Here is a 23,977-nt window from a genome sequence, read left to right on the forward strand (position 1 = left end):
GTTTTACGCTGGCTGTCGACTACCTAACGCAACCCTCCACTTTTCGCATCCGGGCTTGGGACCGGCAACGACAGTGTTAAATTATGAATTTGCATTTGCAAACTAAACCAGATATTCTTTGTTTTAATTATATTGTGGACATAATCTCTTTTCATGCGCAATGTGGTAGGTTTTCTTGTTAATTTAACCATTGAAAAAAAAATAAGAAGATGAATTTGCATTTCCAGACTAAACCAGATATTCTTTGTTTTAATTATGTTATGGACATAATCTCTTTTCATGTGCAATGTGGTAGGTTTTCTTGTTTCATTGAGTATTAAATTGACTTAACATTGTTTTATTTTAGTTTCTTTTTATTTCTTCATCTTTCTATCTTCATAATGGATATTTTTTCTATTTTCCCGTTCTTTTTTTGCTGTGTATGTCTCCATTTCAAATCTTGTTATTGTGATAGCCTTCTCTCTCTCTCTCTCTCTCTCTCTCTCTCTCCGTCTTCTCATGTGTAGCATTTTTTTTCTTATTTTCCTGTCTGCTTCCAAAGAGTGATGTGGATGTGAAACCATTTGTGTTATTGTGATACAAAAATCCATATAAATTAGGGCAAAATAAATTATTATTTTTCTTCAATAACATAAACAACACAGCTGGAATGCATAAAAAAAACACCTACAATTCGAGAAGTAGGCGATCACTCCCAAAGCTTAACCCTAACCCTAACACCTACAATTCATGAGGTAGGCAATCTATCTCATACCCTAAAATTAAGACCCAAGACCACAAACTCATGCATAAACCTAACCCTGAAATTATTAGCCCTTTTGTGCTAAACAATAATAATTAATAAAAGATTAAATCACTCTGAAACGCAGAAAAAATAGTACTCCCCTCCCAAAAAGACACCTTATTCAAAAGGTGGAAAAAAGAAATTGTTGCTGGATCAAGTCACGTTGTTCCCTTTATCAACTTGATTGAAATGAGTGATGAATCGTTGGCATAACCTGAATACGAGCATCAATTTGTACAATGTAAGGTTTGCTAAAATCAGACAATGCAGCACTGATACACTTGTAATGCCATTCTTTAACTTTCAAAAGCCGAGTCACTGCTTTCGCCCACTGAAAAATATCCTTCTTTCGTTTCTCTGTCAATAGCCACGATCGAATTACAATTCTTCACAAACTTTTGGTAGTATCCTGTAAGTGTCAGAAATCTACTCAACCCCTTCCAGATCTTAGGTAGTACCCACCCAAATATAGCTATCACCTTTGATGGATTCGCTTACACCAAGATTTTGCACAAACTAGAGTCACCGCGTAAAGCACCACCTTCCTCCCCTCTACCCTAATCTCTATAGTCAGGGATTTCCAATCCACCCTTATTTTTCCGGTTGACTGTAGCCATTTCATTCCCATAATCACATCAGTACTTCCAAAATCTAAAGGAAGGAAGTCCTCCACCACTTGTATGCTCTGTAGTGTCACCGCTAATACCCAAAAAATTTCCCGGCTTTTCTCCACCTTCCCTGCCCCCTTCATAATTCCAAAACATCTTGTATCTATCAACTTCAACCCCGATTGGTTCATGAGCCGATTCAAGATGAAATTGTGAGTGGCCCCACTATCCACCGACACCACTATAGGCTTTATCTCCGATCTGTCCCCTCACCTTCATGGTGTGATTTGAAGTAAATCCCACCATTGAGTTGAGTTACACCTTCGCCACATCACCGTGCAAGTGTTTCTCCCCCTCCACAGCTTCTTCCTCCAACTCCTCACCACCTACCTCCTCCCCATCACAAATTGTTAGGACTTGAAGCGTTCGATTCTTTCACCAGTGGTCTGGTGCATACTTCTCATCATATTGAAAAGACGGTCCCTTTTCTCTTTTGTCCCACACCTTTACTTCTGTGAGGCACTTGAAGTTGACCCCTAGATGGGCTTCCATCTCATTCGGTGCCTCTCTCTGAATTGACATCGTCCGACTCCTCAGTGTCAGGATCGTTGAGTTACTCATGTGGAATCCTCCAATGGTGTTGATTTTGCTGGTCTTCTCCATTTGGTATTAGTCCTCCACCATCTGGGCTAGCTCAATAATTTCTCTCAAACCCTACGATCTCAACAATCGGAGGGTTGTACATATGTTGGGCTTTAGACCTTTCATGAAATCCCCCTCCAATACTGCTTCAAACTTCCCTCTTAGTTGTCCTGACAATAATTCAAATCTCTTCCTATACTCCACGACAGCCATCTTCCGTGTTAACATAATGAATTGTTTGTGTTGGTATTCTTCCCGAATCACTAAAAAATATTCCAACAAGCAATCTTGAAATTCCTCTCACAAACGGATCGAGTATCTAACATTCCCTCACTGAAATTATGGTAGGGCTTCACTTCTAAACATAACCCCGTTGCCATAAGCTTCTCCTCTCCATTTAGTCCATTCACTGTGAAATATCGCTCTACTCGGTACATCCAACCATGATGCTAGAATCTCTACCCCAACATCCTCTCCCTTTGGTATTTCCCCCATGTGTTTAGGGTAAAACTACCTTCTTCGATCATAGTCATAGCCCATCCCGAGTTCTCTCATTTTTTCTTTGTGCTTTTTCATACCCCTTGCATAACCCCTCCATGTTTCGACACGACCCCCTATATCGAAACTCTTTAATCCACCCTTATCGGGCCTTTAGAGGGAGTTCTTGATGGTGCATGCTTTCCTACTTTATTCCTCTCGTTCGAACTTTTTGATTTTCAATTTGGCTAAGGATTATCCGGTCAACCCTTGGTTAGGGTTTATAAATTAAGCCGTTGGCGTGGGCGTAGATTGCATCTCAATAAATCTCATTAATTTCTCCAAGTTCTCGAATCAGTTGTCAATGGAGGAAAGCCTTTTGTTTATTGTTGAGAACTTTTCCTCTATCCTAGATTTAAGTTGCCCTACTTCTTCTTCCAATCTCTATTCCAAAGCATTCACTTTTCTTGCTGCCATCTCTCAACGATCTCAGGGAGTCTGAATTCGGGAATGTGTAATCTCGCTCGCCCACGATCCCTTTTTTGGCCTCTCAACTATCCCACATTGCTACTACTGTATTGTGAAACTAGGTCACAAATGTGACACTGTATGCTACGATCCTTCCAAGTTAGCTTGAATCGCATCACGGTATCAAGGCAGGAAGGTGATCCTGTCATTGACCACTAGCTCCAATCGCGACTATATCACGAATCGATTGGGTCCCTATACTTTGTTGTCTTGTGGTTCGCTTCCTTGTTCACAACGATCCTTCCTGATCACTGGCTCTGTATGCCACGATCCTTGGTTTATGTCGCAATATTTTCTTGGTTTACCAAAAATTGAGAGCTTTAATATTATTTTGATACAAAACTCCGTAGTAATTAGGGCAAAGCAAATTATTTTTCTTCAATAACAAAAACAACACAGCTGGAATACATAAAAAAAGTACCTACAATTCGAGAGATAGGTAATCTCTCCTAACCCTAACACCTACAATTCCAGAGGTGGGCGATCACTCCCAAACCCTAAACCTAAGACTCAATATCACTTACTCATCTATAAACCTAACTTTAAACCTATTAACTCTATTTATGTTAAACCATAATAAATAATAAAAGACTAATTCACTCTTAGGCGCTGGCATAACATATTGCTATATTTGTGAGGAGTAAAGTGTCAAAATAGTCCCCTGACTATTTACATGGCAATTTTCGTCTCAGAGTTTATAACTGTATTAATTTAGTCAATACTCATGAAATTAGAGCTGAAGTAGTATTCCATGATGATAGTTTTGGTTCATATCAAAAATGTCTATGGACTAAATTGACACTTTATAGACTCTGTGACTAAAATGAACCATTGCAAAGAGTCATGGGATTATTTTGACAATTTTCCTTGTTTGTGACCCAAGTTCCAACTAACATAATAAAGAATGCATATGGACCGGTTCCTATAAAAAACTACTATAGCAGGCCTATAGCTAGAAATTTTATTTGGTACAAGATATCATTAACGGCTCTTTTTCCAGGATGATGTCTTTGAGATCCGTGAACCAAATGCTGTGATTATGCGCCGGCTTGTGTTGCTTTTGTATAACTAGTCCTTAGAAGTTTCTTATTCATGTTGGGATACTTCATGTGGTTATGCCTCTACCACGTTCAGGTTCTTCTAAATCAGGAAAACCAATTACCTAAGTGATAATTAAAGATTTAGACTTCACATCGTAACTTTGTACAATCTACAGAATTTCAATCATAATCGTTTTCTCTGTATGTGTGTGTATTTATATGGAAAAGTATGTCGATTCTACGCTGAAAAAAATATTATAATTAGTATCAGAGGGATATTAATTGGAGTTCATAACTGACACTTTGAATCATTATATGGTACATAAAGGTTGGAGAATGAGTATACTTGCATTGGCATTATCTAAATGGTATAATGGTGATTTTGATATGACAGAATCTCCTCCTCTCAGCATCCAATAAAAATTCTGTGCTGAAAATTGCAGATTTCGGCTTTGCAAGGTGAGATTTATTTATGTAATTTTTTTTTATTCTTGTTGTTTGAATGTAAACTTGCCTCTTGTTCCAATGAGACTAAGATGACTTATTATTTGACATTTTGGCATAGAAATATCACATTTTAGGACCATTTTCATGCCGTTTTTTCTTGATTTACTCTTATTTGCACTGAATTTTTTCTGTCTTCTGTTTACATTATGTTTCTTGATGAAGCCTTATTTTTTTCTTTGAAGTATGCACTCAAATAAAATTTTGAATTTATTCATACATTTTCCTAATAAACATTCAAAGTCTTTGCAACACTCTTCAATCAACATGTTTAGGTCATTTGGATGCTTTGACATTTCTATAGACAATAGAGCTTTACCATATATTGTTTTCACTTTTAAAACGAACCTTGGTGTTTTTCAGAATTTAGTTAAGTGAGTTTTATTCTTAAATTGGCTCCTCCGTATACTGAAATCCCCTTTTGTACTATATAATGCTTTAAAGCTAAAGTTAAGTCACCTGTCAGGTCTTTGCAACCGCATGGTTTAGCTGAAACTTTATGTGGTTCTTTTCTATACATGACTCCAGAAATAATGCAGCTTCAAAAATATGATGCAAAGGTGACTTTTTTCTCAACTTTTAAGATTATTGACAACATTCCTTCTCAAATTAGTCTATTTCCTACTGTTGGAGGTACAGGCAGATCTCTGGAGCGTTGGTACAATTTTATTTCAGCTGGTCATGGGAAAGACTCCTTTTACTGGCAACACTCAAGTGCAGGTATCGTTGCTTGATTTACTTTTAGCATCACCAAAACTAAAAAAAAATAAAAAGGAAAAAAAAAATCATATTATTCTGATAAATCAATTATCGTTTTTGTCAGCTGCTGCAAAATATAGTAAAATCAAATGAGGTGCATTTCAAGAAGTTGCTAAGCCGAAATCCAGGTAGGCATCTCTGATATGCTGTCCACTTTATTGATCGTTGTATAACTTGAATAACCTTTGATATGCTACTAGGAAATTCTTCTAAACAAACATTGATTGACACATTTTTTGGGTTTTGGGTCATAAACTTCAGCAATTGACATCAAGCTCATTTGAACTTCATTTTTTAGCAACTCAGTTGAAATAGTGCATTCAACATGATAAATACAACGATACCTAGAATGCTTGAATCCAAGTCTAAGTGATCATAAATCAAGCACTCCTGGTTGAAATTTTCTTGAGGCCATTAAGGGGTTCAAATATGCTTCAAAATTTATATTTTTGTAGTCTAAACTCGTACATATTGAACAAGTTTGATGTCACTCAATGCCATATTCATTAATGCACTTCTATTGTAAAAATATATAGAATGTTCAAATGTAATTTATTTATCTAATGGAGTAGTCTAATTTTTGCTAGGAATGATTGGAACATACTTGAAATCTATAAATGACTTGGTTGTGAGCGCTTAAAGGAGTATTTTTAGTTGAGAGAAATTGGAGATTTGAGTGAATTCTTGAGCTCTACTCAGCATTGGCACTTGGAAGTCTACCAAGCCGATGCATGTCATCATCCATCACCCACCATCGTTGTCGTTCGCCATTGTTATTGACTCATGTTGGCTATTGATTGATTTGACATTGTCAATGCCTCCACGCGACACTCATCATTAATCAACATTGATGCTTGCCGTCGTTTAATGTTTGATAGCTAGGTCGGTCCAATGCCTTCCTTAATCGCCCAATCCTCTCCATTTAAGAAAGCAACTAGGCCGACTACTTATTTTTGCCTGTCTTATGACAGTCAACATCGATTGTCGCTCGATGCTAACTAATGGCTGACATTTGATGTCTATTAAAAATAAACAACTACAATTCTTTTTTCCTATCACTGAATCTCCTCTTTTATAAGAGAACGGTTGAGCGACCACCCATTATTTTTTAACCTTTGAAAGATGGTGTTGAGACCTGCAATGCTAAGTGGCGATGAATGTTGGCATTTAAAAGAAAAAAACATAAAACTAAGTTAAGTGTTGCCGAGATGAGAATGATTAGGTGGATGAGTGGCTTTACGCTTAAAAACAAAATGCGAAATGAATATATCCATGATAGGGTTGGTGTAGCTCCAGTGACAGACAAAATTAGAGGGAGTCGTCTTAGATGATTTGGTCACATTAAACGTCGACCATCTGATGATCCGATTAGAAGAGTAGATGTTTTAGATTTGACTTATGCTAAGAAAGGAAGAGTTAGACCTAGGTTGACTTGGGCATATTGTATAATAATGATCTTAATTTATTTGAATTAAATGAAAATATGACACTAAATAGGATGCAATGGAGGCAATGGAGGTGCAATGGAGGAAAAGGATTCATGTAGCCGACTCCACTTAGTGGGATAAAGGTTTTGTTGTTGTTGTTGTTGATGTTTTTCATCGAATATTGCCAGATCCTAGTAGGAGAACCACTACACCAATTGCACACTATTGGTCGAATTTTGATTATCTATCATTATAATTATGTGAAATAGTGTCATTTATAATCCATGACTCATAATAATTGGTCTTTTTAATTTTACAAGGACTCAGTTTTTTCCTCTTCTGCTGTTTTTAATGTAAAATTGTTCAATGTATTGTCATCAACTATTTTGTGGGTATACATGCTTTTTCACAATGCTAAAATGATAAACTCTTTTATTATCTTTGCAAATATTTCTAAAACAAGAGCTTGAAGTTGTATGTGAGGAACAAATCAAGACTTGAGGGCAACCTTGTCAACCACCTTAAAAAGACTATTTGACATTCTTTACATGATTGTTGTTGGGTGAATCCTCTCTATCAGTTGCCGTTGTATCAAGCTCACCTCACTTCACCCAAAGTAGTGTAACAAAAATGTAATGGTGGTTGTTCCTAATATTGGTTAAGTTGACTTGGGCATTTTATCTAGGTTTAATTCTCGAGGGGATTTGCTTGTGGATGTCTATGGAGTGATTGTAGTTGAAGGGGGCATTTGATCAAATCAATAGTTGTCCAAAGCTACTTGCACATTGGATAATTCTACTAGAAAATTTTGGGTGAATTCTATCTTCTACGTTTGCCATATGTCGAAGCCTGTTCTCTTCTTCTATTAGGGGAAAGATCAATCAATCACTTACCTTCATCCAACTTTTAACATCCTCAATTAATTTTTGATTGACACTAGCCAGTGATCATTGTCTTTGGGCCGTCATCCATGTTTTTTAGCCATCGACGTTTGATGCCTATGAACTATTGAAATTTGTTGTTGATCTTCTTGGCCACCTTCTATATGGAGAAAGTTGAATCAAGCATTCATCATATTCAACTTTTAACACCCTCATTGATTGCTATCCAACACCAGCCGTCTGCCAATTGTCATTTGTTTTCACAAGCTATCCATGTTTGATATCTATCAACTATTGATGTTTGATGCCTATCTACCATGAATGTCCAACGTCGTTCTTCTTTGTTACTTGATCCAGTCATATTGGAGACAAAAGTGAGCCAACCATGCATTGCCACCAAAATTTTGATGTTTTTCATTGATTGTTGCCCAATACCCACTAACAACCAACATTCATCAAAATCCCATGTGTATCTTCTTGTTCAATGGTCTCTCTTTATATCAAGAGAGTAATAAAGCTAATCACTTAATGTCACTCGACTTTTGACATTCATGGTTGACTGTTGCTTGTTGTTCGTTGCTAGCCAATGGCAGATGTCTCATGTATAGCTGTCAATATCTGGCTCTTTTATTTCTGGTAGCTTTGCCTCTACAAGGAGAATAATTTTGTTGATCGCCCACCATTGCATGCCTTTTCGACATTCTCCATTGTCATCATTGGAGGCCTACAAATGATTGATGTTTGATGTCTATTAGCCATCAATGCTTATCCTATCCTATTGATTGCTTGGTTTCCTTTCCTATCGAATGACTAGTAAGATGATTGCTCTGATTGTTTGATTTTTTATGTTCCTCTTTAATTGTCTCCTGATGCTTGCCAACGATTGATATGCATTAACTGTCGTCTTCCAATGCTCGATTTGTCAGTCTCATATCAAGCTGATTACCCTTGTTCAAATAATTACAATTTTTACATCTTAAGACTTATACCACCACAGGAGATTTTTTCCACCATTCATTTCAATTACATCGTATTAACACATTTTCCAATTTTGGGAAAGGACTCCTTTTGTAAATATTAATTCATTCTAAAATCTTTTCCAACTAGTCTAGGGCCCATTATTTTTTGTCTCTCGGGTTCTTCACATTAGAAAAACTTCTAGTTTTTTATGTGTTCTCACCTTCTTACTGTATATGTGAAATCTGCTTGCAATGCTGGGATGATAGCTCTTTTTGTACCATCATGAATATTACAATCTTAGAACCTACTTGGCTTATGAATAGTCGGTTGTGCATTTTTTTGTTGCCTATAGCTATGATTGTTTCCGCGATTTGATGCCATTTAGCTTTCCAACTGAATGCCCATGGCTTTTTTAAAAAATACTTTATAGACAATAATCATTGTTTATAGTTTTTAAATTGTTGAAAATCATGCTTTTATGCCGTTTTTAGCCGTGCTTGAACCTCATGTCCACTTATTGTCATACTACTATTTGAGTTGGCTTGTCATTCTTAACTTCCTGCATGAAAATATCTCCAGTGAGCGTGTATCTTCTGAGGAGTTCTCCAACCAACCATTTCTTTCACGACATAAATCAAATGAATTAATGATGTGAGCATCGTGCACCCATTGCTTGAGACTATTTCAAGTTAGCCAACAAAATTTCATTTCTTTAACCATCTACATCTTTGTAATCATGGGCAGATTTTGGCCATAGGTCCTCAGGAAGAAGTAATCAAGATGGCTTGCCTTTCCCTTTAGATGATGAGTCTGCATAGCGTCATGGAAGCCTGTTGGCAGCAGTGAATGGCAGCCCTGTTAAACCCACTTATGTATTTAATGTGGGAGTCCATATATGTTCTACTGATTCCTCCAAATTCAGTGCTCCGACAGAATCTAGCTCTGCTAACAAAATGGAAACGTCTTATGGATATGATTCCTGTGAACTCCCAAGCCAAAGTACGAAGGGAACAAGTCTGGATGCCATGGATGCTAAACAGAGTACATCTTTTCCTTTTTGATATCCAATACATTGTTTTCTAGATATCAATTGATGTTTCTAACTTTTTCTTTAACACATTCATAGATCCCAAAATTGTCGATTCACTAGACTTGGTTGATCAGGATTATGTCATTATGTCTAGAGCCCCCTTAGAGATGTCATCTTCTTTATTAAGCTTCTCTGAGTCGCACCACTCTACCTGCAAATCAGATAACTCGCTGGCAGCATCTGGAAATTGTGCATTAAGTGCACCAATGTCGATAGTCGGAGTTCCAATCAATAAGATCCACGCTATGGGAAGCCTGGAATGTCTCAGCTATCCACAAGGATCCATGGATTTTGGGGATACTATCGAACAAACATCAGCTCACTGCATTACATGGATTAGATTGTTGCAAAAATGCAGTTTTGTAATGACCGAGTTGCTGAAGGGCGAGGTAAGACCCATGATTGAATCAATATGATATTTGAAGCATGTGATTTCTATTTAATTGTAGAAGAAAATGAAATTTAATGTTGTATGTATTATAAATGTTTCTCCTACGTATGATAATATTTAGAATTGGGCAATGAGAAGTTCAACTTTTCCAATGAACAAACCTGTACTCTTGCTGCTATGGGTTGTTAATATTTGTTTACTAGAACATAAATTAAGAAGCTTGACATCCACATTAACAGGCTTGAGCTTTGTCTCTCTTGTTTATTTATGTTTTTGAATAATTTCTCTGTTGCGTAACAAATAGTTTAATAAGAAGTTTAGAAAGTACTCATTTGATGTTGTTCATTAGCTTAATTTTTAATTTAATATTATTTATATACAGATAATGGGGCTATAAATTCTGCATATTAGCATCTAACTTATATGATGCAATTCTAGGGCTCTGAGAAGGTATTTGGAAAGCAGGTTTCATAATGAGATAATTGTAGGATAGTGATGGAACAAAAATATGCAATTTCGAATATGTTTAGATAAGCGTCGTTCTACGGCTGTCCCGACGAGAAACAACAGGCCGGGCGAAAAAACAAGCTGCGGGCGACGAGGTTCACCACCGTTCTCGAGCAAGATTCACACGTCACTTGCAAAAAGGAAAAGATAAAGCATTCAAGGTAAAAAACATAGATTACAATCTCTATAAACTCAAATGAAGCAAAAAATCTCATCAACCAAAAAATTAGATAACTTATAAATAGTTTCTCAATAGCAAATAATTTAATTAGAAATTAGAGAAAAAGGAAAAATTTTGAAAATAAAATTAGCTAGAGCGGGTGGTGTGTCGGTTGTGCGATCGCAGTAGGGTTTGCTATTTTATAGAATTGTGGATTCCTTGGTGTCGCGATATTCATGCGATTGGGATTAGGATTCAACATTCTATGTCACATATAATCGGGATCGTGTTATCGCGATTTGGGTGTTCCACATCATTTTGTCGGGTTAGGAGTTTCATCTTTTTACCAGGAAGCTTCTAGAATTGACATACCATCATAACAAAATCATTGCACTATTGTGGCTGGGGAGCTCCGCTACATTGCTTATGCTCCACGACACCCTTTTTTTAAGGCCACTGCCTTTATGGCATGCTTACCTTTCTGGGTAACTGTTTCCACGACACACCCACCCTTTAGGTCGCTACCTTCATGGGTAGCCCACCCTTCCGGGTCACTATCTCCACGATATACCCATTTTGGGTCGTAGCCCATGACACGCTTATCCTTTCGGGCCACTGCCTCTACAACACATCCATCCTTTGGGCCATTGCCTCCACAACACACCCCTTCAGGTCAGTGTCTCCACGACACATCCATTTCCATCCACGACACACTCTTCCCGGTCACTACTTCCACGACACACCCACCCTCTGGACCCTCGCCTCCATGACACACCTTTTCTTGTGTCGCCGCCTTCATAGCACGCTAACCCTTCCGAGTTAATGCCTCCATGACATACCCATTCCTCGGGTTGTAGCCTCTATGACATGCCCACCCTTCCGGGTCACTTCCTTCATGACACCCATTTATTGGGCTGTTGCCTCCACGACACACCCAACCTTCAGGTCATTGACATGCCTAAAAATTATCTACTTTTTCATATATATTTTATGCTCAATTTTAATAATTTTTAATGATATTACGCTTTAAGGGAATATATTTTGCATATTTTTGGTTGCAAGTACGATAAATGTGCTTCAGGTACTAGGAATAGAATTTTAGAGAAAATGAAGCAAAAATGATGCAATTTGGATTAAAAACAAGCAAGAAAGATAATTCTGACTTGACACATTTCAATATGTCTTTCTATGTTTAATCTACTTTACATTTCTCATATATTTTTAAAATAAAATTACACTTTAAATAGATGTTGTTTCCATGCTTATTTTGTGGTATATCTGTTATGAGCGAAACACAACTGAAACGGGGCGAAACAGAGCCAAACGGAGCAAAACTGTGGAGCTGCTGCAGTGTGGCGCTTGAGGCAACAAAATCCAGAGAGCTGACACCTGAAGTGCCAGAGACGATATAAGACGGATTAAGGCGGCTCAGGACGAATTTTGAGCGGATTTTGATGGCTCCTTTTTGAAGGCTTCAAACAATTCAAACGTCTTATGGAGTGATTCAATGCATCTAGACATTTTGGAAGACTCTTTAATGAAGGGACATGTCTCTTGAATGAATGGATATGTCTTTTGGGATTCAAAAGGTGTGACTTTTGGAGAGAAATTGAGAGAGAATTTTGAATTCTTTTTGAAAGAAGGTAGCCGCTAATCAAAAAGGAGAGGATTTTAGGGCATGAGTGTGGCGTGAGAGTGAGAGGAAGACTTTGGAGAAGATATAATTTTCTTCTAGGGTTGTAAGAGGAGAGGGAAGATGAGAGTGTTCTTTTTCATTACATTTCTAGGAGAGAATTGAGTGTGATTGTAAAGAGAAAAAGTGCTTAAAGGGAGCTTCTAGAGATTTGCTTGGGAAGAAGTGTGAAATAAGTTGTGTTCTTTTCTTTTTTTGTTTTGTAAACTTGTTTTTATATATGAATTTGTGTTTTGTGGTATCCTTCTCAAGAATTCTGAGTAGTCTTCTGTATCATTTTCCTTACAATTAGATTTGTTTTTGCGAAGAATTGATTTTGTTTTATTCGGTTTTAAATATTAATAAATTGTGATGATTTGAACTTTGATCTTCATTTATTTTTCGATTTGATTAATTGAAAGGTTAAAATTTGTTGAGAAACATAATATCTGAAAGGGCTATGCGATCCCGATTTTCTATATAGATAGATGTAAAATGCAATATATGCAATTAATTTTCTTAATTGATATTCTTAATTTGCAACAAAGCTAAAAACTTGATCTAAAGCAAAAGTTTGGTAAATCTTTCACTATGAAACAAATAAGAATGCAGTTATAATATTTCAATATGGGATACTACACAAGTATACATATCGTTATCAAGTAATATAAAACTTTTTGATTAAGTCCCGAATATCGATCCCATAGGGAGGACTACTTTTAGATAACAAAATTTACTTAGCAATATATTCTTACTTAAACTTAAGATGCTAAAATAGGAATGAAAGTTCAATTCTTTTTTGTAATTTTTGATAATTGAAAATAAAGTAAGCAACTAATTAACTTAACTAAAATAATTGCAAGATGAAGACAATATTAATAAAATATTTTTTTTTCTTATTATGAATCAGTGATAAATATAGAAATTATGTTGTGAAAATATGCTAAATATGCTGTGTCAAATAGGAGTAATAATATTCTTTACCCTTACTAGAGATGCAATAAAGAACATTGATTAATCTATAGTTTTAATAATCTTGAAGACCGGCTAGGTAGGAAAGATATTAGCTCTCACTCTAGAGTTCCTTCTTCTCCCTCTATCTGGGGGCTAACATCTCGTATCAAAACCTAAAACTATCAATCAAATTGGGTGTTTTAGCCTGTCACTCTAAAGTCCTCTAATTCTATACAATTTAAATATATTTCGCTATTTATTTGCACTCAACCCCATGAACTACATTCTCATTCATGAAATAAATATGCCATTCCAACTATTTGTTGACTGAGATAATATCATCTCAGATCTTACATGTTCTCACAAATCGAGAAATAAATGAAGTACAAGATTTCAAATCACCACAACTTCTTCCAACATTGAAGTCTGATACTTCACACAACTTTCTTTAAATATTTAATCACTTATCATTTTATGAAAAAAGATAAAGAAAACTATCAGAATTCATGGAGAAAACACAACCACACATGGGTTTAAAAGTAAAAATCACGCACACAAATAAGAAATCCAAATTAAAATCAAGTGTAGACGCAAAGATAAACTCTTATATCAAATTCTCTCTACTAAATGTCTTGACGTTCCTTTGAATTCTATTCCTTCTCTCACAATACAAACTAAAACTCAAAATAAAATAAAATAAAATAAAGGTGTTTGGCGATGGCGGTGGGCTGTAAAGTTTAGTTTGATGGATGGCTGGCCTCTGGAGGTTGGCTTTGATGATCCAAGTCTTCTTTAATAAAAATCCAAAAGGTGTCTTGGTGTTTCTTAAAAAAGGTGTCTCCATTTAATGAATCGTCTAGAAGTTGCCTCCTCATAAGCCAATTGAATGAATTTTTGTGTCTATGGGCTATTTCCCACTTTTTTTTATCAAGGGTTGCTTCAAACACCTCTTCAAAAATTCACTCCAATTAAATATATCATCAAGTAACTACTTCTGGCGCTTAAGCGCGGGGTATCTGACGCTTAGGAGCGGGGTCTCTCGCATTTAGGCGTCAAACTGGGCGCTTAGGCGCCCAGTTCATTTTTGCTCCAAATTTGACCAATTTTCACTCATATTAGCATTTTTCATTCATTTTGCAAGAAAAACACACAAATATCTTTCATTAAAGCGCAATATTTAAAAAATATGTATAAAAATGTGTATAAAAACATTATATATTTTAAGCGTACCACTATGCTTTCTACAACGAGGTAAGAGTCACATTCAATCTAATGAGTGAGAATGTAATCCATGGGGTTAAGTGCAAATAAATAGAAAAATGTACTTTGTTAAATGCAGAATTGAAGATTTTAAGGTTATAAATTAAAATCCCTAATTTGGTTCCGTTGATTGGAAACTAATGCGAGATTGTTAGCCGTCAGACATGGGAGAAGTGAGAGCTATGGAGTGAGAGTCGGTATTCTCCCAACCTAACCACGAAATTAAGGACCAAACTCTGGATTAGTCAATGTTTGGGATTATTCCTATTTGACACAATACAATTTTATATATAATTTTAAATGATTTTAATTACTTCACTAATCATGTACTCATTGTAAAGAAGAAGGATGCTTTCTTAACTTTAAACTCATCATCACAAAACTTTGTTTAGTCTTAGTAAATTTAACTTTAAAGTTTAGAAATTAGATTAGTAAACTTAGTTCTTTTAGTTACATTTCTGTTAGCATTCATTAAACCCATTTTAACTTGTCTTTCTTACTTTAATTTTTATAGTTTGAATATTATGATTTATGTTATTACCATAAGAATTTTCATTTTCCAAACTAAGACTTGATAGTAGTAGACTAGAATCAGCCTAAGAGATTTCTTACTATGCTTCTCTATGGGATAAATACTGGGATTTTTATAGAAAGTCTTATTTTACTTGAAGTGATATATGCAATTGCGTAGAACCTCTAGTGTGTGAACTATTATGTATATTTTACATAACATTTCGATTTTGCGAATTAAATACTAAATATAAATTAGGTCAAGGACCTTTTTTGGAAGCTAATAATTTTGCACATTACTGCGTAAATTCGGGACGGGTCAAGTTTTTGACACTGTTATCGGGATTATCGGGGATTTAAATTGACATAAAACATGCAGAAAACAACACACACCAGACACACATCAAGTTTTTGATGCCTTTGCCGGGAAAGCTTCGGTAAGAACTTTAGGAGAATTTTAGTTAAACCTGTAAGACTTAGATTTGGGATTTATAGTATTATTATATATTGTGTTTAATTATTGTGTTTATTTTAAAGAAAATCTAAAATACCAAAACTATTTTTTAAATCTGTCATATTAGTTAAGTCTTTAGATTTGTATGTGTAGTTCAGGAGTTGCAAATCTTAAATTTTACAAGTCAAATTTGGAGAGAACTTTTGAGAGAGATTTGAAAAGACTCCATGAATTTAATTCAGAAATGGCAGATCAACGATATAATGAATATCCAAATTTGGATTATAATGCTAGTAGCTTTGAAAGAGTAAACCCGAAGAGAGTGACAAATTTTCAAGAAGATATGCTTATAATTTTAATTTCTTAGGTTGCAAATATTGAGAGGAAGTTAGATCAATGCATAGAAAAATATCCTTAATGAACCCCAATTATTGAGGAAAATTCATTTGGACAATGAATTGAAACTGACAATGGGATACATAATTCTTATTCTGAAAATCATTTGAATTTTAAGTGGAATAATAATTTTGGAGGAGAAAATCAATTTTGGGAAGATAATCAATTTAATCAGACATGAAATTGGAATAGTCAGAGTGAATTTAATGATGACTTTTCTTTTTCTCATAATTTTAACTTCAACCCCCCATAATGAGGAGAATGATTTATTAGAAGAGGTTGTTATTCAAATGGATAGTGAGCTGGAGTGTCAAGGGACCGCAATAAGGAAATTGAAAAATTAACTGGGGTAGATTATTAACTTAATTAATAATCCTCCTCAATTTAACACCAACCCACAAGATGAGGAGAATGAATTAATGTTAGAAAAGACTGTGATTCAAACAAAGAGTGAGCTGAAACGAAGAGTGAGCTGAAAAATCAAGAGGTCGCAATAAAGAATATAGAAAACTAACTGAGACAGATTATTAATGCAATTAATAGTTATCCCCCCCAGAGATTTTACTTAGTGACCTTTGAGATAAACCCTAAGGAGATGAATGATGAACAATATAAAATTATTGAACTAATATATAGAAGAGAATTCGAAGATATGCTTTAAAAGAACTTTGAATTGAGAGATGAGGGTAAGGAGATTGAAAGACCAATGGAAAAAATTCCTAAGAAATTAGAAAAACCTATTTCCTCAACTATGATAAATATAAAAAGACTATCTCTACCATTTACTCAGTACCAAGGGGAAGAATTAAAAGACAACCCTAAACAAAAGAGTAACCTAGAAGAATTTTATCCATAATTTAAATTATCTAGAGAGAATCTGATCCAAAATTTGGGAGATCTTGAAGTATCATTTAAAGATCAATTTATTATAAAATTTAAGGATGATATTAATATGAAAATTAAGAAAAGCACTAGAAGAATATTAGATCTAGAAAGAAATAGAAGGAACAAGGATATTAATCAATCTGAAAAGGAAGAGTCGCAAGAAAAAATTAAATTTGAGGGCTTTGTAGGAATCCCTGGATCTGAAAAACATTGGGTGATTGATCAATGATTACTTAAATGGATCTAGGTGGAATCATTTGTCAGGTTGATGACGTTAAACAAACCGCTTTATGGGGCAACCCACCATTATCAGTGTGGTTTGATTTAGTGTGCTAGAGAGTCATGATTGTTAGTGTTGTACTGTGTTTGCTTTAGTGTGGAATGATTTGTTTGATTGATGATTGGTGGATGTTTAGAATGTTAGTGGTTTGATTTAATTTTTGTGTGTCATGAGGAAGGTGATTCCTTAACATCTTATTATGGCTAGACTTATATATTCTCTTGTAGTAGTTGGATTGACGAGTTTATTATAATTCAGATCTCACTCGGACTTAAGTTTTACAAGAGGCATCATTAATTTTAACAGCGACAATTCCATCTCAATTTTGTTACTTCTTTTCTCTGATTTTGTTTTCATTTGATAAGAGTAACTAACATATTTGATGAGTAACATGTGCATGAATTTACACTATCTTTATAACTGCTAGAGGTGTTTAATTATTGGGATAAGGTGATGCCTGAGGTTGGTGCACATGTACCAATATATCAGGAATAATCTTATCTTTAGGATTAGAATCTACAAAATCATTTATAAGTACCCAATATATCTGTGTAGTGGTTTCGTTTCGAATTGGAAGTAAGTTAGTGAAATGCAATGAGTTAAAGGAAGAATTGACCTCATTTATCATGTGTGTTTATGTTTGTGTTACAATAATATTAAGATTTGGAGAACACAAATATATATATTCCTATGCTGATATCTGTTCTACTTGTTAGACATTTCTTTCCATTTTATCGAGCATGTTTTAGTTTAGACTTACTTTTTATTGCATATTGTTCTGTCCTGATGATTACTTGTAGATGTTTGTGATAAATAGAATTTCTGAACATTTTCTTCCTGCTTATATTTTCTGTATTGAATGTTATACATGTTTAAAATCAGGTTTGGGGTTGGGAAGAAAAATAAATTTTAAAGCTAGTATACTTCATTTTAGTTTAATATTATTGCAAGCATGTTTTAGACTAGATTTACTTTCTCTGCAGTCATTCTATCCTGATTATGCACGTATATGAATTTGATAGGATGTTGTAGTAGTTAGTAGATTCAACTTATACTTTTTCTTCGTGCTACATTTTATGGAATTAAATTTAAATATTTAAAAATTCAAGTTTGGAGGAAAGAAAAATTTCTTTTAAAAAGAAGTAAATTAATTTTTAGTTGTCTTCAATTAACTATATTTTTAAAATAAATTTAACATGACCTTGGATATTAAAGTTTAACTTTAAATGTCTATATTTATGTTTGTAAATGTTATGGTAACTTTAGGTAAAAATTTTTAATAACTAAGGTTAATTCTAAAGTTAAAAGATATTTGATATGAAAAGATAAGACTATGTTTTTCTATTTAAAGTAAAGGAAATTGTATTTTGAAGTATTAAAAATCTCAGAGTTTCGTGTAAGAGGAAAATAATGAGACTTTATGAAAAATCATTAAAACTAATATGAATTTATAAAGTGAAGAAAGATAAAAATTTTTAGCTTTAAGAGGAGGATAATGAAGTTCAAAATTATTAAAGACTATCCAAATATAGTAATTCTCACTTGAAAAAGAAAAAAAAGAAAGGATTGAAAATATCCCAATAAAAAAAAGAAAAAGAAAAGAAAAAAAAAAAAAGAATGTGAGGAGAAGCTTGAGGAGATGCTTAATCAAAAATTAGCTTCACTTGAATCAAATTGAGGAAAATGTTTTATTACATTTTCTAAACTTGTATTTGAGTATTAACACCCTTAATAGTAAAGTTTTTCATGAAATTCTTTTTCATATGGATACTCTAAGTATCATTGATATAACAAATTACAGTTGTTCTTGAAATGAATGGAGATTCATAAATCTTATATTTGATTACTAAGTATTTTTATACTTATAGTTTTAATCTAGGTTAAGTCACTTGAGGACAAGTAAGGTTTAAGTTTGGGGGATTTTGACACGCCTAAAAATTATCTACTTTATATATATATATATATATATATATATTATGCTTAATTTTAATGATTTCTAATGATATTACACTTTAAAGTAATGTATTTTGCATATTTTTAATTTCAGGTACAAGAAATGGACTTTTAGAGAAAATGAAGCAAAAATAGTGCAATTTCGAGTAAAATCGAGCAAGAAAGAAACTTCTGACTTGACATAAAATTCTGACTAGTCACATTTTGATGTTTTTCTATGCTTAATCTACTTTACATTCTCACATGTTTTTAAATAAAATTACAATTTAAAGAAATGTTGTTTTCATGCTTATTTTGTAGGTATATCTGTTAGGAGCGAAATTGAACTGAAATGTGGCGAAGCGGAGCTGAAACAGAGCCAAACGAAACAAAACGGTGGAACTGTTGCAGGGTGGCGCCTGAGGCGCCAGAGACGATATAAAACAAATTTAGGCGGTTCATGACAAATTTTGAGCGGATTTTGAACGCTCCAAATGATTTAAACGCCCCATGAAGTGATTCAATGCATCTATATACTTTGGAAGACCTTTTAATGAAGGGATATGTCTCTTGAATGAATGGACATTTCTTTTGAGATTCAAAAGATGTGACTTTTGGAGAGATTTTGGGAAGAATTTTTTAATTCTTTTTGAAAGGAGGTGACCTCTAATTAAAAAGGAGAGGAGTCTAAGGCATGAGTGTGCCGTGAGAGTGAGAGGAAGGCTTTGGAGAAGAGAGGATTTTCTTCTAGGGTTGTAAGAGGAGAGGGAATGTGAGAGATTTTTTCTTTATTACATTTCTAAGAGAGAATTGAGTGTGATTGTAAAGAGAGAAAGTGCTTAAAGGGAATTTCTAGGGATTTGTTTGGGAAGGAGTGTGAGATAAGTTGTGTTCTTTTCTTTCTTTATTTATAAACTTATTTTTATATATGAAATCCGTGTCTTGTCGTATCCTTTTCATGAATTCTGAGTAGTCTTATTTATCCTTCTCCTTACAATGAGATTTGGTTTTGTGAAGAATTGATTTTATTTTATATGGTTTTAAATGTCAATAATTTGTGATGATTCAAACTCCGATCTTCATTTACTTTTTGATTTGGAAGTATGTAAATGCTCCTTTTCTTTGTTTTATAATCTTACCCTCCATAAGATTCGAAAGGGTTATGCTTTCTACAACAAGGTAAAAGTCACATTCAATTTCATGTGCGAGAATGTAGTCCATGGTGTTGAGTGTAAATAAATAGGAAATTATATTTCGATGGGCGTAGAATTGGAGATTTTAGGGTGATAGACTAAAATCCTTAATTTGGTCTAGTTGTTTGGAAATTAAAGTGAGATTGTTAGCCCTCACTTGAGGGAGAAGTGGGACTTGGAGTCGGTATCCTCCCAACCTAACCACAAAATTAGGGACCAAACTCTGGATTAGTCAATACTTTTTATGCATTTGATCGAGGGAGGGTAAAGAATAATATTGCTCATATTTGACACAATACAATTATATATATAATTTTAAATGATTTTAATTATTTCACTAACCATGTACTCATTGTAAAAGGGAAGGATGATTTCTTAAATTTGAACTCTTCGTCACAAAACTTTGTTTAGTCTTAGTAAATTTAACTTTGAAGTTTAGAATTTAGTTTAGTAAACTTAGTTCTTTTAGTTACATTTATGTTAGCATTCATTAAACCCATTTTAAATTGTCTTTCTTACTTTAATTTTTATAGTTTGAATATTGTGATTTATGTTATTATCATAAGAATTTCCATCTTCCAAACAAAGACTTCATAATGGTAAACTAGAATCAGACTAAGAGATTTCTTACTGCGTTTCTTTGTAGGATCGATACTGAGGTTTTTAAAGAAAGCCCTATATTACTTTAAACATTACGTGCACTTGCGTGTACCCTATTGTGTGAACTTTTTTACATATTTTATATAATATTTCAATTTTTCACATTAAATACTTAATATAAATTAGGTCAAGATTTTAGTCATATTTTTGGAAGCTAAATTACTGCATGAGTTTGGGACAGGTCCAACTGCATGAGTTTGGATTTTTAACAATGTTAAACAATGTTACCGGAGATTTAAATTGACAAAAAACACGCAGAAAAACAACACACTCCATGACACACCCACCCTTGGGACCACTGCTTCCACGACACACCCACCCTTATGGCCACTGCCTCCACGACACACTCCTCACCACTTCTATCACATGACTATTTGCGTTTGTATTTGTATGCATGCATGAATAGCGAGCTATGCTCGTAAGTGAGTGGCCCAGTGTTGGTCGCGATTCTTTGACGAACATTACTTGCCGGATCGATCATGGTGAGTGATGTGAATTAAAACATCGAGATTGATACGAGTATGAATGTACTAAGGATCGCCAACCCATATGGGGTATAAGTTATTTTTTTAGGAGCATTTCCAGTTTTGTTGCTAAACCCCATTTTCTCCTCTTTTCCAACGACATCCTGGCCATTACGGTATGTATAAGTCCCACCTCTCAGATGCTGCAATTCACGGATAGTCATATGATAGAGTTTCCTTCCTTTAACCTTAGGGCTATTGAGGTTCTCATGGATGATGCAACTCACAGATTGCTGTTCGAGGATCTCTAGACGTGTTGGGTCGATTATTTTCATGACTATGTAGACTTAGGGCCTTAGTGACTTGACATGATGGGTCTGCGGTCCCCTGACCTGACTACCTCTACCTTTTAGGGATTCCTCCTCCCTTCTTTTGACTAACTCTGTTGAGCTCTGTCACTCCTCTTGTTTTTGTTGGTATCATCTTCACATCTTGATTATTAAGCTGCTATCCGTTTGGGATACGACGATTTATCCTCTACCTTTTTGTCTCATATGTGCTTTGATGTATCGGGATTCTTCGTCGTCATGATTTGGTTATTTTGTAGGCTCCGTATGCTAATGAGTTCGCTACGTACGTGGGACCATGAAAGACTAACTCTCTACCTCATATTTTAGTGGGAGCTTTGAAAGCATCAGAGCATTCCCTTGAGAAATAACTGACCTTTGATAACCTTTTGTTAATCGTCACTTTAAACGTAAGCATAACTCCTTGGATCAAGAGTATCCTTGGGCAACGCCCAAGAGGTAGTTAACCAAGTGGGTTACGTCCTTTTGGAAGCATTATAGACCCTAAAACGGGCAAACACACTTGAATCTCTGGTTGTGAGTAGTCTACTTAGGTATCCTTTAGCGGATATTGGCCCAAGGTGCTTTTATCTGATCTTGTTTGGACAGACATACTTTACTTATCATTGAGAGTTCTATTGCGCATAGACTCTCCACATTTTTTCTCTTATTTATTACCTTTATGGTCTTTGTTGTATGTCCGTCTTTTCCGGTTCCTCTCTTCTCTTCATCTTTCACATAATCTGGAAGAGAAACTTATTCGAAAAAAAAGAAGTATACTACGATGGACAAACAAACAACTCCTTTAAAAATAAAAAAGAGAAAGGAACACAAACAGATTGGCTAATCTGTTGGGGAATGAGGTTCTCTCTTGTTTGTGTGTCTTACAAATTTAGTGCATTTGCAAGATTGATGACTCCATTGGGAAAGATGCTTTCTCGTCACTACATGAATTTTGCTTATTTCTTTTGGATTCCAGTGTATGCACAAGATTAGCAACTCCAGCGAGGAAGATTCTCCCACTTTCCATATCAAGTTGTTTTTACTATTCTGCGGGTCCCACCAAATTCACAGCTTTGCGGAGCAGCTTGGAGTACTGCATTCTCTCTCTCTTAGGGGGGGTTTCACTTACATTTTAAGTGAACTAATTCCTTCCTTTGTAGAGCTTTTTTTGTGTCTGTTAGACCTTGGACTTCATATCCACGCATTAGTTGCTATGGTTAGTAAGTCAATGTTATTTCGTCATTTTTGTTTCGCTCGACAGTTTGGTTGTTGCATTATCACGTGCATCAATGTCGTTGTACCTTTATTTGATTGAATTTCTTTGGCCTTTCATTGTTTATTAACCGCACCTCTTTTTTGCCTTGTAGACATGATGATCGAGAGGATGATTGTGATTGCTGCTGCTGGGGAGGATTCTGTTTCCTTCTCACCTAGCATCTTGGGTATGCGAAAGGAGGCCATTAACTTTTTTTCTTTCGAGCACCCAATTGAGATTACTTTGAGTAATCTCATACCCACTGAGGCATTTAATTTATGCCCTCCCACTCAAAAGGGGAGTCGTGCATATTTAGCCGTTACTTCTGCAGTGGTTCACGTTGAGCCCTCCTCTTATGCAAAGAAGAGGCTGCCACCTGATAACGATGCACCGTAGCACTCATCAGTCTTTTACAGTTTGTCGGACTGTTCCCCCGTGTTCTTACAGGTCACTCTGCTAGAGGTAGGCGAGTCTTCTGATAGTAGTAGGGTTGTCACTATTGTTAGGATTACTTTGAGTAATCTCACGACCGCTGAGGCATTTGCTCTGTGCCTTACACCTCGAAAGGGGACTCATGTATATTGAGATGTTCCTACTACAGTGGCTAGTGTCAAGCCCGCCTCTTCCACAAAAGAAGAGGATGTCACCCGATAGTGATGCACCACATCGCTTATTAGTCTTTTTCAGGCTGTCGAGCTATTCCCCCGTGTTCTCAAGAATCTCTCCACTAAAGGTAGGTGAGTTTTTTGACAATAGTAAGGTTATCACTATTGTCGCTGGTGTGAATTCTGTCCTGACTCCTTCTGTTCCAGTTCCTCCTGAGGTTTTGTCTACCCACTGATTAGGCAAGAAGGTTAGGAGTACTAGGAATAGATTATTGCGATCTCAGCAACATGCCAAACAACAAATTTCTGCACCTATTATGCCTCAAGTTCGGGGGGGGGTGGGGGGGTT

The 23,977-nt window shown here is 35.2% G+C and overlaps 1 long non-coding RNA gene across 2 annotated transcripts; it reads left to right on the forward strand.

Moving 5' to 3' along the window:
• Nucleotides 1-3,721: 3,721 nt before the first annotated feature.
• On the forward strand, nt 3,722-10,326 carry LOC110030020. 2 transcript variants are annotated; one of them, XR_002294602.1, is made up of 7 exons: nt 3,722-4,538; nt 5,050-5,143; nt 5,223-5,303; nt 5,407-5,470; nt 9,190-9,261; nt 9,355-9,651; nt 9,737-10,326. It is a non-coding gene; the product is annotated as an uncharacterized LOC110030020 (long non-coding RNA). The 2 variants fall into 2 exon arrangements; XR_002294601.1 differs by lacking the exon at nt 3,722-4,538 and having other exon boundaries at nt 4,942-5,143.
• The last annotated feature ends 13,651 nt before the right edge of the window (nt 10,327-23,977 follow it).

Source organism: Phalaenopsis equestris, unplaced genomic scaffold (assembly GCF_001263595.1).
Source record: "Phalaenopsis equestris unplaced genomic scaffold, ASM126359v1 Scaffold000632, whole genome shotgun sequence".
Taxonomy (NCBI): Eukaryota; Viridiplantae; Streptophyta; class Magnoliopsida; order Asparagales; family Orchidaceae; genus Phalaenopsis; species Phalaenopsis equestris.